Source organism: Chiloscyllium plagiosum, unplaced genomic scaffold (genome assembly GCF_037043375.1).
Source record: "Chiloscyllium plagiosum isolate Xiang-an unplaced genomic scaffold, Cpla_swu_hap1 HiC_scaffold_7, whole genome shotgun sequence".
Classification (NCBI taxonomy): domain Eukaryota; kingdom Metazoa; phylum Chordata; class Chondrichthyes; order Orectolobiformes; family Hemiscylliidae; genus Chiloscyllium; species Chiloscyllium plagiosum.
The window spans coordinates 96,701,096-96,715,828 of NW_028270145.1; the positions used below are offsets into that span (position 1 = coordinate 96,701,096).

Sequence of the window (14,733 nt, forward strand, 5' to 3'; positions counted from 1 at the left end):
TAGAGTGTGAAGAGATTAAATTGAGGTGGCTTTGGGAGCGGCTGGGCTTACAGTGAATGTTAGTAAGTCAATACTCAAAATAACCTGTGAATTTGCCTCTCCTAACCTCAACTCACCAAAATCACCTGAAAAGGTTCACTCACGAGGTGGTGTGGGCATGTGAATTTAGTCAGACTCTGTGAGGAGCTGACAAGTCCACGGGTCATGATGGAGGTCATCTGCGGGTCTTAAAGGAAATGGTTAGTGAGGTACTTGAGGCATTGGTTATAATTTTCCAAAACTCTCCTTAGTCAGAGACAGTCCCATTGCATTGGCAGATAGTCAATGTAACTATTTTATTCAAACAGGAACAGAAAGTTTGCTTACAGTGTGGAAACAGGCCCTTCGGCCAAACAACCTTCCAAAGAGCAAGCCACCCAGACCCATTACCCCACACCTAACACTATGGGCAATTTAGCATGGCCAATTCACCTAAAATGCCCATTTTTGGACTGTGGAAGGAAACCCACGCAGTCACAGGAAGAACATGCAAACTCCACACAGACAGTTGCCTGAAGCAGGAATTGAACCTGGGTCTCTGACACTGTGAGGCAGCACTGCTAACCACTGTGCCACTGTGCCACCATGTCACCCATAGGGAGTTACACAACAGTTAGCTTAACAAAGCTCAAACAGAAACAGTTAGAAGTTATTTAAGAAGTCATAGCAGAGTTCTTGGAGAATTTTAGGACAATCAGGCAGAGTCAACATAGTTTTGTGAATATGAAATCATATTTGACCAATATTTGAGAGTTTGAGCAGGTGATCCATGCTTTAGATAGAGGGGTGCTAGTGGATGCCTGATACTTATATTTCCAAAAGGTTTTCAATAAGATACCGTATCAATGATTACTGTGGGAAATAAAAATTCACAGGGTAGGGGGTAATATAGTGGCATGAATGGAAGATTGATTGGCTAACAGAAATCAATGAGTAGGTTAAATACTTCGTGGTTGGCAAGGTGTAATGAGTGGTGTGCCACAAGGATCAGTGCTGGGACCACAACTGTTTACAATTTATATAATCAACTTTGATAAACGAATGGAAGGCAAGGTCTCAAATTTGCTGACGACATGAAGATAGGTGGGAAAGTAAATTGTAAAGAGAACACAGGGTTGGTACAAAAGGATGCATGACCATAAGCCCAGCGTGCAGACCTCGAGCAAGCATAATGCAGATCTTGAGCAAGCCCAGAGTGGAGGACAGTGGGCCCAGCACGGACCTCGAGTAAGCCCTTCTTTACCTTTCCAGGTTGAGCACAGGACCTGGCATCAGAATTGGTAGCTGCTGCATCGGTGGAGCCAACATTGTAGAGGTAGGCCCAGTGGTTGTTGGTTGGGTCCAGCACAGATAGCAACGAAGTGATGTCACATCACAGTGCCATCGACAAGGTGAGCCCAGCAGTGAGAGATGCTACTCTGCTGTTGGTTGGTTTAGCACAGGCGTCAGTGAAGTAGTGGTGGTGGAGTATTGTCCCAGCAGTGGAAAATGGCACCTGAGGATCGGCAACTTCACTGTTGGTTGGGTCCGGTATAGACTGTGGTGAAGAGATGGATGAGGAATAGTGGCGCAGGCTTCATTGAGGGGATTAGCTGGCTCAGTACTGATGGACTCTTTCTTTTTTAATTTATTCTTAAATTATTCAAAATGGCGCTGAATTGCGGTGACAGATGAAAGCTTTTCACTGTATTTTGTTGTACACTTACTGTACAATACTCTTACAACAAAATCATTCATTAATTCATTCAAAGTCATAAAACATAGAGGTGCCAAGAGTCTTCTTGCCTGAGGGGAATGGACCCTCCTCAGGGTGAACTTCCAAGAATTGGAGGGAGGAGATAAGGTGGAATTGAAGGACTTAGTGAACTCTAGTGGGCACGGTAGCTCTGTGGTTATCGCTGCTGTGTCACAGTGCCAGGTACCCTGGATTGATTGATTACACCCTTGGGCAACTGTCTGGGTGGCGTTTGCACATCCTTCCCATGTCTGTCTGGGTTTCCCCTGGATCCTCCAGTGTCCTCCCACAGTCCAAAGATGTTCAACACTCCGCTAAGTGAGATATTCAGTTTACCTCAGGGGACAAAGTTTGGTGTGGGAACCATGGGAATGGCCCTGCATGGGTAAAAGACATGGTCAACATAAGGTCAGGTCCAGTGACGTATAAAGTTTGGGTAGGTGCAACAGGTGGATTGCCAATGGTAAATTTCCCCATAGTGTCCATGGATGCGTAGGTTAGGTGGATTAGCCCGTGTACGATGCTCTGCGAAGTGAGATGCAGACTTGATGAGTCAAGTCGCCTCTTTCTACACTGTAGAGATTCTACAGAGTATCCTGAGTGAGAATTCTGGGAGATGTGCATGTGGTTCCTCCTCTAATTGAGTGTCTCCTGGCACTAACCAGTCTCTTTTTGAGAAAGGGGCACTGGAGTGCTTTCCATGTTCCTGTGCCCTTGTCTCCATGTCTTTGGTCCTGAGGACCAATCTCGAAGCGAATGGAGTGCGGGGACACGCACCTCTCCAGCAGGGCATGGCTCTCCATAGCATGGAGATAGAATCCCATATCCTCCCTGTGTATGTGGATGAAGTCCGTGATTGCTGGTACTACGGTGTCCTCTCCTGCTGGGGCTGAGTAGGTGCCTGGTCTCTGGATGCCAGTGAGCTGAGGAGATTCCTCCTCAGCCAGCTATGGAGCTGTCCAATAGGATACTCACCAGCTTGAGCACCCAAAGTTTTTAAAACTAATGGTCCACTGAAGTATCATTATTTGGGCTGGTGAGGGGTGCAGGAGGCAGCCTTGGCAATGCTTCCTCTGAGGCATTGGGACTCTCTCCCTCAGAGATCGAGGAGATGGCTTCTCAGGGAGCCAGATGTTTCACGGTGGAGGTGGAAGTTGAGATGCTGGTGGTACCTGCAAGACAAAAGTCAGAGAGAGAGAGAGAGAGAGACAGAGAGAGAGACAGACAGAGAAAGAGAAGGCATTGCAGCCAGAGGCTAGAAGTGGAGTACAATGAATGGGACCGACAGAGGGGTTAATGAAGAGTGGCTGAGGATATGGATATCTCTGCAACCCGACAGAAGTGGTCCCAGTATTCTCCTGCTAGGGCCAAATTTCTCTCCTTATTGGGAGCGAGGACTCTGTCGCTGGGCACCTCCCTACTCAGCTGAACCCTTTCAGCTGTACTGTGGGATGGATTGAGTGAGACAAAAATCAGTGGCGTGGTGGTTAGAGCGGGTGCAGATGGTGGAGAAGTAGTGAGATGTCCTGAGGAAGTGAGTAGACAGCATGGACATCAGGCTGGCCTGGGCGTTGGAGTGGAGTGAGAGTGAGTGAGGGAAGATGTTTCAGGCGATAGCGAGAGCGGGTAGCAGGGATAGAGTGAATGAGAGTTTGCAAAGAGGAGAATGTGACCCTTACCCTGGCAGAGTGGAGAAGTTCATTGACTATCCTATGGTACTACTAGCTGTTGTCCCTCACTGTCAATATGGCACTGAGGTGGTTGACGAGCTCAGGCTAGACTGCCGGGGCGTGCTGTTGCAATCTCTTCTGCCAGTGCTCCTGGAAGAGGACCCTCCTCCTTTGTTCCATCCCCTTGATCAGGTCTTCCAGGTCCCTGGTGGAGAATGGCAGTGCCAGTTTCCCCTTCTCCGATATCTTCACAATCTGTTCTTGAGTGAGCAGGCCAGCTACAGAATGCCATTGTTTGTCTGAGTGCCCCACAACCTTTTAAAGATAGCACAGGCATCGTGGATGCCAGTCTTCTGTTGGATATCTGTTGAGTCATGAGTTGTTCTTGGAATGGTGCTTGGCAAGATAGGGGTAGAATCGAAAGTGATGGATGCAATAAGGTAGGGTAGGTAGTCAGTGAGTGAGGGAGATTTGGTAAGATGTGGCGAGAAATCCTGCTCGGCCTCATGGTGAGAATCCCTCCAAGCAACTCGAACATGACAATTGCAACATTTAAAATGCTCTGAGTGGTTACATGAATAGGAAAGGCTTAGAAGGATGTGGGCCAAATGCAGGCAAATGAGACTAGATTAATTTAGGATTCTGGTCGGCATGGACTGGTTGGACAAAAGGGTGTATTTCCATGCTGTGCATCTCAATGATTCTATAACTTGCACTTCAGCAGAAAAACATGAGATTTGGCCCAAAATCTGGATTAGACCAGAAGACCAGTTCAAGTTCAAACAGAATAATTACTACAGTAATCAGACACCGGAGTGAGGCATCAGGCACTGGTATTTTGCTTCCTGGTATGTTTTACTTAGCACTTAGCGATGTCAGATGGGTTAGCATTGTCAAAGGACTTTGGGATCTGTTTGCTCAGGCTGTTTACAAACCCATGTTGCATGAATTGCCTCCTTTGACTGCAATTATAAACCATTAAATGCACTCGCACCCTTTGTAAATTTACTCAGGAGGAAATGGCCGTCATCTTACCGCTCATATTATTTCAAACTGCTAAACAAACAGAGAATGCTTCCAGTGTGCTGAGAAAAGCACATGTTGATTTAACGGAGAGAGGGAGAGGGCGAGAGAAACAGCAATCGCTGGCTTGTGCTGATTGCATGCTGGTGGTGGGTGATTTGGCTGGTAACACAAGCAACCACTCACTTCCCTGGATGATAGGCTACAGCTGCCTTCACTGACCCAGTCCCTCATTTACTGCCAAGGTTGTGAATTGCAGCTGTGAACAGCACAGCAGAGACACATACTTAGGGAGAGAGAAGGAAACTCTTTGCAGATTGGGGCATGCATCAGCACTCCACTGCAACTCTTTTTCTGTCGGACTTGTGTTTTGAGAGCTCACAGCTTCTATATTGACAAATACCTTTCAAAAATAAAATTAAGAGAAAGAATCACAATGGGCTAGGATAATATTGCATTGGTCATGTTCGACACACTGTTGCCATATTCCCGACAAATTCCAATGTCTCATCTCCCCCCAACCACTACTGCATCCCCCTCCCCCAGCTCTCCCTAGTATTAATGGCTCTACGTTAGCTCAGCAGAATGAATCTCTCTAAACGACAGGTATTACATCTGTCTAAATGCCCAGCACTTAATATAGGTTGAAGCCATAAGGTTAGATAAGATGGTTGCTAAGCAAAATATAAATAGCAATAGGTAAAATAAAAAAATCACTTTCTTTTGTGCCCTATACAGATTTGTGTCATTTAGTAGTGCAGAATAGCTGTTTGGTAAGACAGTGGGTTAGAGTGAAATAGAGCTATGCAAACCAAGAAAATTCCAGACTCTGTCCTGGACTGCTGCCGAGTTAGTATGATTTAAGCTGTGTGTTAATAAAGAAGCTACTATTAGTTTTAGGGCCTCTATATGAGGGAAGGAAAAGTTGGCCAAAGGTCCTGTCTGATCCAAATCCACTCTTGCTGGAAGAGGACACACATAGAAGTCAGATGAGGATAGCATTAGGCTCAGTTTTGATGAACTCCAGGCTATGGTCAAATGGTGAGCCAAGGCACCGGATGTGAAATGGCACCCACGGAACGCAGGCCACAAACAGCCAGCCTCTCCCGGGAGAAAACTGGAACTGCTGCTAATAGAGTGAAACCAGAAAAACAGCTTTCCCAACAATTTGAAATATGCCTGAGGTTCAATCTGAAGCCACAGGATTTCAGAAACTTATTGCTGTTGGATTTGTGCAGGTGAGTTCCAAGAAGGGTGTCAAAGTTTTCAGCACTCCCCAGTTTTTCCTCAGAAACTTAACTCCGATGTTTCACTTTCAAGCCCAAACCCAGCAGTTCTGCTACCATGTGGTCAGATAGAAACAGGATTTCAGGCAGCAGAAGCCACTACCAGAGGCTGTTGGAAATGCCTGAGTTGGGTGGGGAAGGGGTGGTTCAGGGGCTTGTGGTCTCTGAAGGGTAAGAGTCTCGAGCTGGATGTGGTCCAAGACTTTCCTTTGCTTCCGTTCCTACTCTTCCTGCTGACAAGGGAACTAAATATTAATTTTACACATTTTCCAAGCCTTGCTGCAACATGACAGTCGGGTTTTTGAAACATGGTAAGTAGGAGCAGGCATATTTGACTCTTTGAGCCTACCCCTCCATTCAATATGTTCATGGCTGGTCATCCAACTCAGTACCCAGGTCTCACTTTACTCACACACCCTTTGATCTATTTAGCTCTAATAACCACATCCAACTCATTGAAAACACTCAATGTTTTGGCCTCAACCGCTTTCTGTGGCAGAGAATTTCACAGGCTCACCACTCTCTGGGTGAAGAAATTTCTCTTTGTTCCAGTCGTAAATAGCCACTCCCAAATTGTTAGACTGTGACCTTGGATCTGGACTCCCTGGTCATTGGGTACATCCTTCCCAACATGCCATTTTCCTTCTACACCATGCACATACTTGCTGTTAGAGACTGGTGGACGTGGAAACCTGGGTCTCGCTACATCTCATCCTTTCCCAAGCAATCGCTCGTCAGGTAATAATCTGCCTTTCTGTTTTTACTATCAAAGTGGGTAACATCACATATTATACTCTATCTGTCATGCATTTTTCCACTGACTGAACTTGGCATCACTGCTTTCTCCACACAGTTCACTCTTCCACCCAGCTTTGTGTCATATGTAAGGTTTTATATATTACGTTTAGTTCTCTCATTCAAATCAGCCATATATATTATGAATAGCTGGGGTTCAACCATTGAATTCACCATTAAGTACAATGCTGGACATCATTGCTAACAATAATAATGGTATTAAGATCATACTTCGTTCATTGGAACCTGTCATTAAATATCAGTGCTGCCTATGTCAACATGTAGGGAAGACTCCACTACTGCAGGAAGACCCCATGGTTACAGTAATGACAAGTGGGAATGCTGAAGGCAGCATGCCACGCAATTTTAACCACCTCACAATCCCGTTTGAAGTTCAACAGCCAGTGATAAAATCAAACATAATGATACTGCTTTGGCATTTGAGGCAATTCTTATTTCCTTGAAATGGTGTATCCAAAAATCTACAGTCAATCCTCAAAATGTCTTCCTATCAAATTAATAATTCCTTTTTAATCTGATTTCCAATCTGATTCTTTCCAAGTTGTGTTCTTGTTTTTCTAACTCACTCTGGGAATCAGCAATGGCCATAGAATGATAGAATTATAAAATGGCCACAGCACAGAAGGAGACCACTTTGCCCATCATGTTGGTGCTGGCACTCTGTAAAAGCTACCAGTTAGATACACCACCTTGCTTTTTTCCCCTCTGGCTCTGCTATCTTTGGATAATTATCCAATTTACATTTGAAAAGCAAGAATCTAAAATAACCCCATTGCATTCTCTGGCAGTGCAATCCAGATCCCAGAGGTTCTTTTTAAAGGAATGTCTGATTGCCTTGGTCAAATTCTGCCAATGTTTGCTCAATATTGGCAAAACTGCTAGAATTCTCTTCCATGAATTACCAGAACCAGAATGTGATTTCCAGCATTTTCTCCAACCTCCTACTCAGGGTAAGGCAGACCTTCTGAAAGGTTGATCATAAAGCTGGCAATGAGTCCATGGTACCTACCCAACAGGCTGGTAAGCCTGTTGCACACTGACAAGTCAAAATGATCCACAGCAAATGCAGTGAAGATAGGAATGTGCAAACGACACCTCAAACTTGCTTTGTAGAACACTTGTATTTCAACGGGAACAGTTAAACACATGTATATATTCTCCCACACACTAAGCATAGTTTCAGACCACCACAAGGTGCTAGCAGGTAGGTTAAGGATCTAATAAAGAAATAGAACTTTCAGCATATAATTGGAGTGTAAAATAAAGGGAAAACATAACAAAATTGCACACTGCTGACCTGCACTGTTGTGGCACCCGATGTTGCTGCTCAAAATGATTAGTAACTAGTTCCTCATGAACTAAGTTTTCATTTAGAGAGTTTTAGTATTTAACATGCACCTTAAATTGCCTAGTAATGCAAAGCAAAACTATACCACTACAATGTTAAGGGAGCCCATTTTAGACAGCCCTGAAATTCATTTTTAACATCCAGCATTAGAAAAACCATTATATAAAACTCAGTTGTAACACATTAGATTACAAATCTGCACATCTGATAGACAATAACACATTGACAGGACTCTGACTGCATTGTTAGAAATTTCAATTTTGAATTAAGATTAACATTGATTCATAAATTAATTTTGTCTTTCTGGATATACAAGCTGCGAAATTCTTGAACAAAATGCTACGCATCTAATAATAAAAATGAATGGCCTATCACAAATTTTTAAAGCATGATCTATCAATCTTGGCACCACTTGCAAATACTGTTCATTATGAATGAGGCAGTTCATATGGCAACATGGAATCCAATTTTCTCCCCAGATCCCCATCAGATTACAATGTGACATAGGCATTATCGAAAATATTAACACACCTTAATGTATTATTTTAGGAGTAATTAATTAATTATACAAAGTCAGCTTCACTTAAAAAGGTGATGGCATAAGATACCTTGGGGTTTGAAGTTTTCCCAGTTTTCTGTACTCCTTTATTACTAATTATAAAAAAATGCCACCTAATATAAAATTATAACTATTATAATCAATAATGATTCCTTTGTAATTTTGTAACATTATATTTGCTAATTATATAAAAAAACTGTTGTGCAGTTTTAGGCACTAATGGTTGATCTGTATTTCAATAATATTATCAGACTAAAAACAGCCTTGGTCACTTCTGCTTGATTTTAAAGTCTTTTATTTGCCCCATTGAAGTTCCATTCAGCCTGATTTCGTTTGGTAAATTTTATTCTTGAGGGTCCTCATTTTGAACTTCTTTGCCACCTACAATGTCAGAGGAGGTAGCTTTCATTGTCACAGGACTTTCACATTGTTTCATTTCTCACTCTCTGAGAAGGAGCTGACCCATCTGCCAACCTTGTTGAACTAGCCAAATCTGGCCAACAAAAGGCTGCCAGGTCAAAAGGTCAATCAGAGTGAAGTCAAACTTGTATACCTCTGAACAATATTCCAATAGTATCAGACCTTTCAGTTTCCTTTTATCAATGGATAAAAGAAATGGCTTGCAATGTGCTAACTGATCTGCATGTACTGTATTCAGATAGATCTTAAATAAACTGCTGAGTCAATAAGACTATTTCCCGCAGCAAAATTCAACTTATAAGATTCCATCTGGGGACATGGCTCACTGTTGGGCATTCTTAGAGTCATAGAGTTATAGAGATGTACAGCATTGAATCATTTGGTCCAACTCATCCATGCCGACCTGGTATCCTAAATTAAGCTAGCTCCATTTGCCACCATTTGGCCCATATCCCTTTAAATCCTTCCTACTCATATACCCATCCAGATACCTTTTCAATGTTATAATTGTACCAGCCTCCATAATTTCCTCCGGCAGCTTATTCGATACACACACTACCCTCTGTGTGGAAAAGTTCCCCCCTTACATTTCTATTAAATTTTTCCCCTCACCTTAAACCTATGCCCTCTAGTTCTGGACTCCCCCACCTCAGGGAAGAGACTGTGTCTATTTATCCTATCCATGCCACTCATGATTATATAAACCTCTCTAAGGTCACCCCTCAGCCTCTGACACTCCAGGCAAAACAGCCCCAGCCAATCCATCCTCTCCCTATAGCTCAAATCCTCCAACCATGGCAACATCCTTGTATATTTCTTCTGAACCCTTTCATGTTTCACAACATCCTTCCTATAGGAGGGAGACCAGAATTGCACACACTATTTCAAAAGTAGCCTAACCAATGCTCTGTGCAGCTGCAACATGACCTCCCAACTCCTGTACTCAATACTCTGACCAATGAACGAAAGCATACCAAATGCCTTCTTCACTATCCTATTTACCTACAACTCCACTTTTAAGGAACTATGACCCTGCACTCCAAGGTCTCTTTGTTCAGCAACACTCCCCAAGACCTTACCATTAAGTGTATAAATCGTGCTCTGATTTGTCTTTCCAAAATGTAGCACCTCACATTTATCTAAATTAAACTCCATCTGCCACTTCTCAGCCCATTGGCCCATCTGACCAAGATCCCATTGTACTCTGAAGTAACCTTCTTTGCTGTATACTACACCTCCAATTTTGGTGTCACCTGCAAACTTACTAACTATTCCTCTTATGTTCACATCCAAATCATTTATATAAATGACAAAATGCAGGGGACCCAGCACTGATTCTTGTGGCACTCAACTGATCACAGGCCTCCAGTCTGAAAAGCAACCTTCTACCACCACCCTCTGTCTTCTAACTGATCCATTTGAATTTCCGGAAGACCTTTGACGAGATACTTCACAGGAGGCTGCTAAATAAGATAAGTGCCTATGGTATTATAAGCAAGATACTGGCATAGTTAGAGGATTGGCTGATTATCAGAAGGCAGACAGTAAGGACAAAGGGTCTTCTTCAGGATAGCAGCTGAAGACTAATGGAGTTCCACAGGGGTCAGTCCACAACTATTCCGGTTAAACATTAATAATCTGGATGAAGGGACTGAGTTGTTGTTAAGTTTACAGATGACAAAAAGGTGGGTGGAGGGACAGGTAGTGTTGAGGAAGTCGGAACACTGCAGAGGTACTTGAATGGGATAGGAGAGTGAGCAAAGAAGTGGCAGATGGAATACAATCTGGGTAAATGTGATGTTATGCACTTTGGTGGGAAGAATAGAGGCATAGACAATTTTCAAAATGGTGAAAGGCTTTGTAAATCTAAAACACAAAGGGAATTAGCAGTCCTGGTTCAGGGTTGTCTTTAGGTTAGCATGCAGGTTCAGTTGGCAATTGGGAAAGCAAATGCAATGCCAGCCTTCATTGCAAGAGAGCTAGAATAGTGGAGCACAGAAGTACCGCAGAGCCTGTATAAGGGTCTGATCAAAGTAAATTTGGTATATTGTGGACAATTTTGGGCTGGCAGGAGGGGTCTAGAGGAGGCTTACAAGAATGATCCCGGGGATGAAAAGCTTACCATATGAGAAGCGGTTGAGGACTCCGAGCCTATACTCAATAGAGTTTAGAAAGATGAGGGGGGAATCTCACTGAAGCATACAGAATACTGAAATGCCTGGGTCTAATCAACATGGAGAAAATATTTCCATCAGTAGGAGAGATTAGGACATGAGGGCACAACCTCAGAATGAAGGGACCTCCATTTAGAACTGAGGTAAGGAGGAATTTCTTCAGTGGGTGGGTTGGTGAATCTGTGGAACTCATTGTTGCAGAAAGCTGTGGAAGCCGAGTCATTAAGTGCATTTAAGACAGGGATAGATAGTTCTTGATGAGTAAGGGGACCAAGGGTTATGGGGAAAAGGTAGGAGAATGGGGTTAAGAAACATGTCAGTGATGATCAAATGGCAGAGTAGATTCAATGGGCCAAATGGCCTAATTTGCTCTTGTATCTTATGGTCTCATGACAGTCACTCAGGAACAATTTAAACTGATGAGCAGTAAACTATTAAAATATAGCCTTCAATGAGAATGTTTCTTTGCATATTTCATTGTTGTCCTTCCTGTTGGATATTTTGTTCAACTTCATAGGACGTGGATGAATTGGACTTCCAAATGAATCATTTAACTACAAAGGAGATCGATATCAGTGAACCATGATGTACAAGTCGAGTACTCTGCACAGTTCACTTACTTGTTTGGCACCAGTTAAACCACTGGAAAAAAGTACTAATGCAGGTAAACCCAGACTATGACTGTTGCTAATTCTGACTTCAATGAAACTGTATAGTGGAAAGGCCATCCAGTGGAATAAGAATGTAATTAGCATTTCTCTATCTTCTTGTGAAAATAAAACAACAAAGATCAACATTATAAACTCCCTGGCTTCATAAGTGGAATCATACTCACTCTGTAGCCTATCAGCAATACAATGATTATAAATTCCTGTCTTCAATTGTTCATGGAAACTATTAATTGATGACTGATTAAAATGAATAAACGTGATGCCAGTGAAAACTAGTGTTGAAACTAATTACAACATAATAGTTCCAGAAAACTAAAAAAGTAATATTTCCTGAGATTTAGAGACATGGGCAGTGGAGCACTAACTCCATGATTTGAAATAGTTGTGTACATCGTTTCTTCTGTATTCAGAATTTACCATCAAAGAAAGTGATCGTTCAGGTTGTATCTGATGGAAATCACATGCAGGTTTTAAGGAAAGGGTTGGGGAAGCAAGAAAAAAGTTGGCCACAAGATGATGTTGAGCTGGGGAGGGTTGGGCCGGACAGCTGCACCCATACTGATTTTAATACAAAATGACTTCAACCAATCTGTGGAAAGCGAATTGAATTGAATTGAATTGAATTTATTGTCACGTGTACCGAGGCACAGTGAGAAGCTTTGTTTTGCGAGCAATACAGGCAGATCACAGAGTTAAACAGCATGGATAAATAAGTAATAGGTAAATAGTGGCAAAACAAAAACACAGGTACAGGCGAATGTTAAGAGTTTGTGAGTCCATTCAGTATTCAAACAACAGCAGGGTAGAAACTGTTTCGAAACTGGCTGGTCTCTTCTGTACCTTTTATATATATCATATACATGTACTTCAGGAAGGCGTTTGATAAGGTTGCCCATGGTAGATTAATGGAGAAAGTGAAGTCATTTGGTGTGCAGGGTGTTCTAACTAGGTGGATAAAGAACTGGTTGAGCAACAGGAGACAGACAGTAGTAGTTTAAGGGAGTTTCTCGAAATGGAGAAAGGTGACCAGTGGTGTTCCACAGGGGTCAGTATTGGGGCCACTGTTGTTTGTGATATACATAAATGATCTGGAAGAGGGCACTGTTGGTATGATCAGCAAGATTGCAGATGACACAAAGATTGGTGGAGTAGCAGAAAGCATAAGGGACTGTCAAAGAATACAGGAGGATATAGATAGACTGGAGAGTTGGGCAGAAAAGTGGCAAATGGATTTCAATCCAGACAAATGTGTGGTGACACATTTAGGCAAGACTAATTCTAGAGTGAATTATACAGTGAACAGAAGAGCCTTGGGAAAAGTTAATGGGCAGAGAGATCTGGGAGTGCAGGTCCATTGTACCCTGAAGTTTGCTGCACAGGTGGATAGAGTGATTAAGAAGACCTGAAGAAGACTTTTTGTCCTTACTCTCTGCCTTCATTGGACGGGCTATTGAGTAGAAGAGCTGGCAAGTCATGTCAAAATTGTACAAGACATCGGTTCGGCCACATTTAGAATACTGTGTACAGTTCTGGTCGCCATATTACCAAAAGGATGTGGACACTTTGAAGAGGGTGCAGAGAAGGTTTATGAGGATGTTGCTTGGTATGTGAGGTACTAGCTATGTAGAGAGGTTGAGTAGGTTAGGTTTGTTTTCATTAGAAAAAAGGAGATTGAGGGGGGACCTGATTGAGGTTTACAAAATCATGAAGGGTATAGACAAGGTGGATAGAGACAAGCTTTTTCCCTGGGTGAAGGATTCAATAATGAGAGGTCACACTTTCAAGGTGAGAGGTGGAAAGTTTAAGGGGGATACACGTGGCAAATACTTCACACAGAGGGTGGTGGGCGTCTGTAACGCATTGCCAGCAGAGGTGGTAGAGGCAGGCATGGTAGATTAATTTAAGATGTGTCTGGATAGATTCATGAGTAGGTGGGGAGCAGAGGGATACAGATGCTTAGGAATTGGGCAACAGGTTTAGACAGCAGATTTAGATTGGCTGTGGCTTGAAGGGCCGAAGAGCTTGTTCCTGGGCTTTAAATTTTCTTTGTTCTTTGTTCATTGTTCATTGTTCTTTGTATACCTTCTCCTTGATGGTAGAGGTTGTAGAAAAGCATTAGGCAAAAGTGAGGACTGCAGATGCTGGAGGTCAGAATCTAGATTAGAGTGGTGCTGGAAAAGCACAGCAGGTGAGGCAGTATCCGGAGAGCAGGAAAATCAACATTTTGGACAAAAGCCCTTCATTAGCAATGAAGGCCCTTCGAGAAAAGTATTGCCAGGATGGGATGGATCTTTGAGAATGCTGGTGGCCTTTGGTGGCCAAAATAAAATGTAATAAACACGCAGGCAGGGCAAACAGTTGTTGATTTGGGGGAAGAAAGATCAGGACATGGGAAATGCGCAGATGACTGGTAGAGTCAAAGATTTGTATTTATGTAGCGTGCTTAACTTTGGAAAGTGTCCCAAAGCATTTTGCAGGAAAACAAACACAAAATACATGACAATGAAATATTCTTGAATCAATCCAAAGTCCAAATAGGTACAAATGTTCTTAAAAGTGCAAGCAATGTAGCAATAGGGGAGGCTGTAGCATAGCGGTAATGTCATTAGACTAATAATCCAGAACCTCAGGCTAATGCCCTGGGACGTGCATTTGAATCCCATCATAGTAGACGATGAAAGTTGAATTCAATAGAAATGCTGGTTTAATGGTGACCATGTAACCACTGTTGATTGTCATTAAATATCCATCTGGTTCACAAATGTTCTTTAAGGAAGGAAATCTCTCTCTTTACCAGGTCTGGCCTACATAGATGAGGCAGACTCTTACCTACCTTCTGAAATGTCCTTGCCAAGCCACCCAGTCCAAGGGGCAATTAGAGCTGGGCTATTATTGCTGTCTCAACAATGTCCACATCCCATGAACAAGTAAAACAGAAGATAAAGATTGGACCTTGACTTTGGGCATTTATGTCAAAAGTGCTATTGCCAAC

The 14,733-nt window shown here is 42.8% G+C and overlaps 1 long non-coding RNA gene across 1 annotated transcript in view; it reads left to right on the plus strand.

Annotated features, from left to right (window-relative positions):
* The window catches only part of LOC148149668 (uncharacterized), a 162,009-nt gene extending 151,647 nt beyond the window's left edge, over positions 1-10,362 (plus strand). The window contains exon 3 of the long non-coding RNA XR_015757551.1: positions 10,217-10,362. This is a non-coding gene — a long non-coding RNA (uncharacterized LOC148149668). The remainder of the gene's footprint in view (positions 1-10,216) is intronic.
* Positions 10,363-14,733: the final 4,371 nt, after the last annotated feature.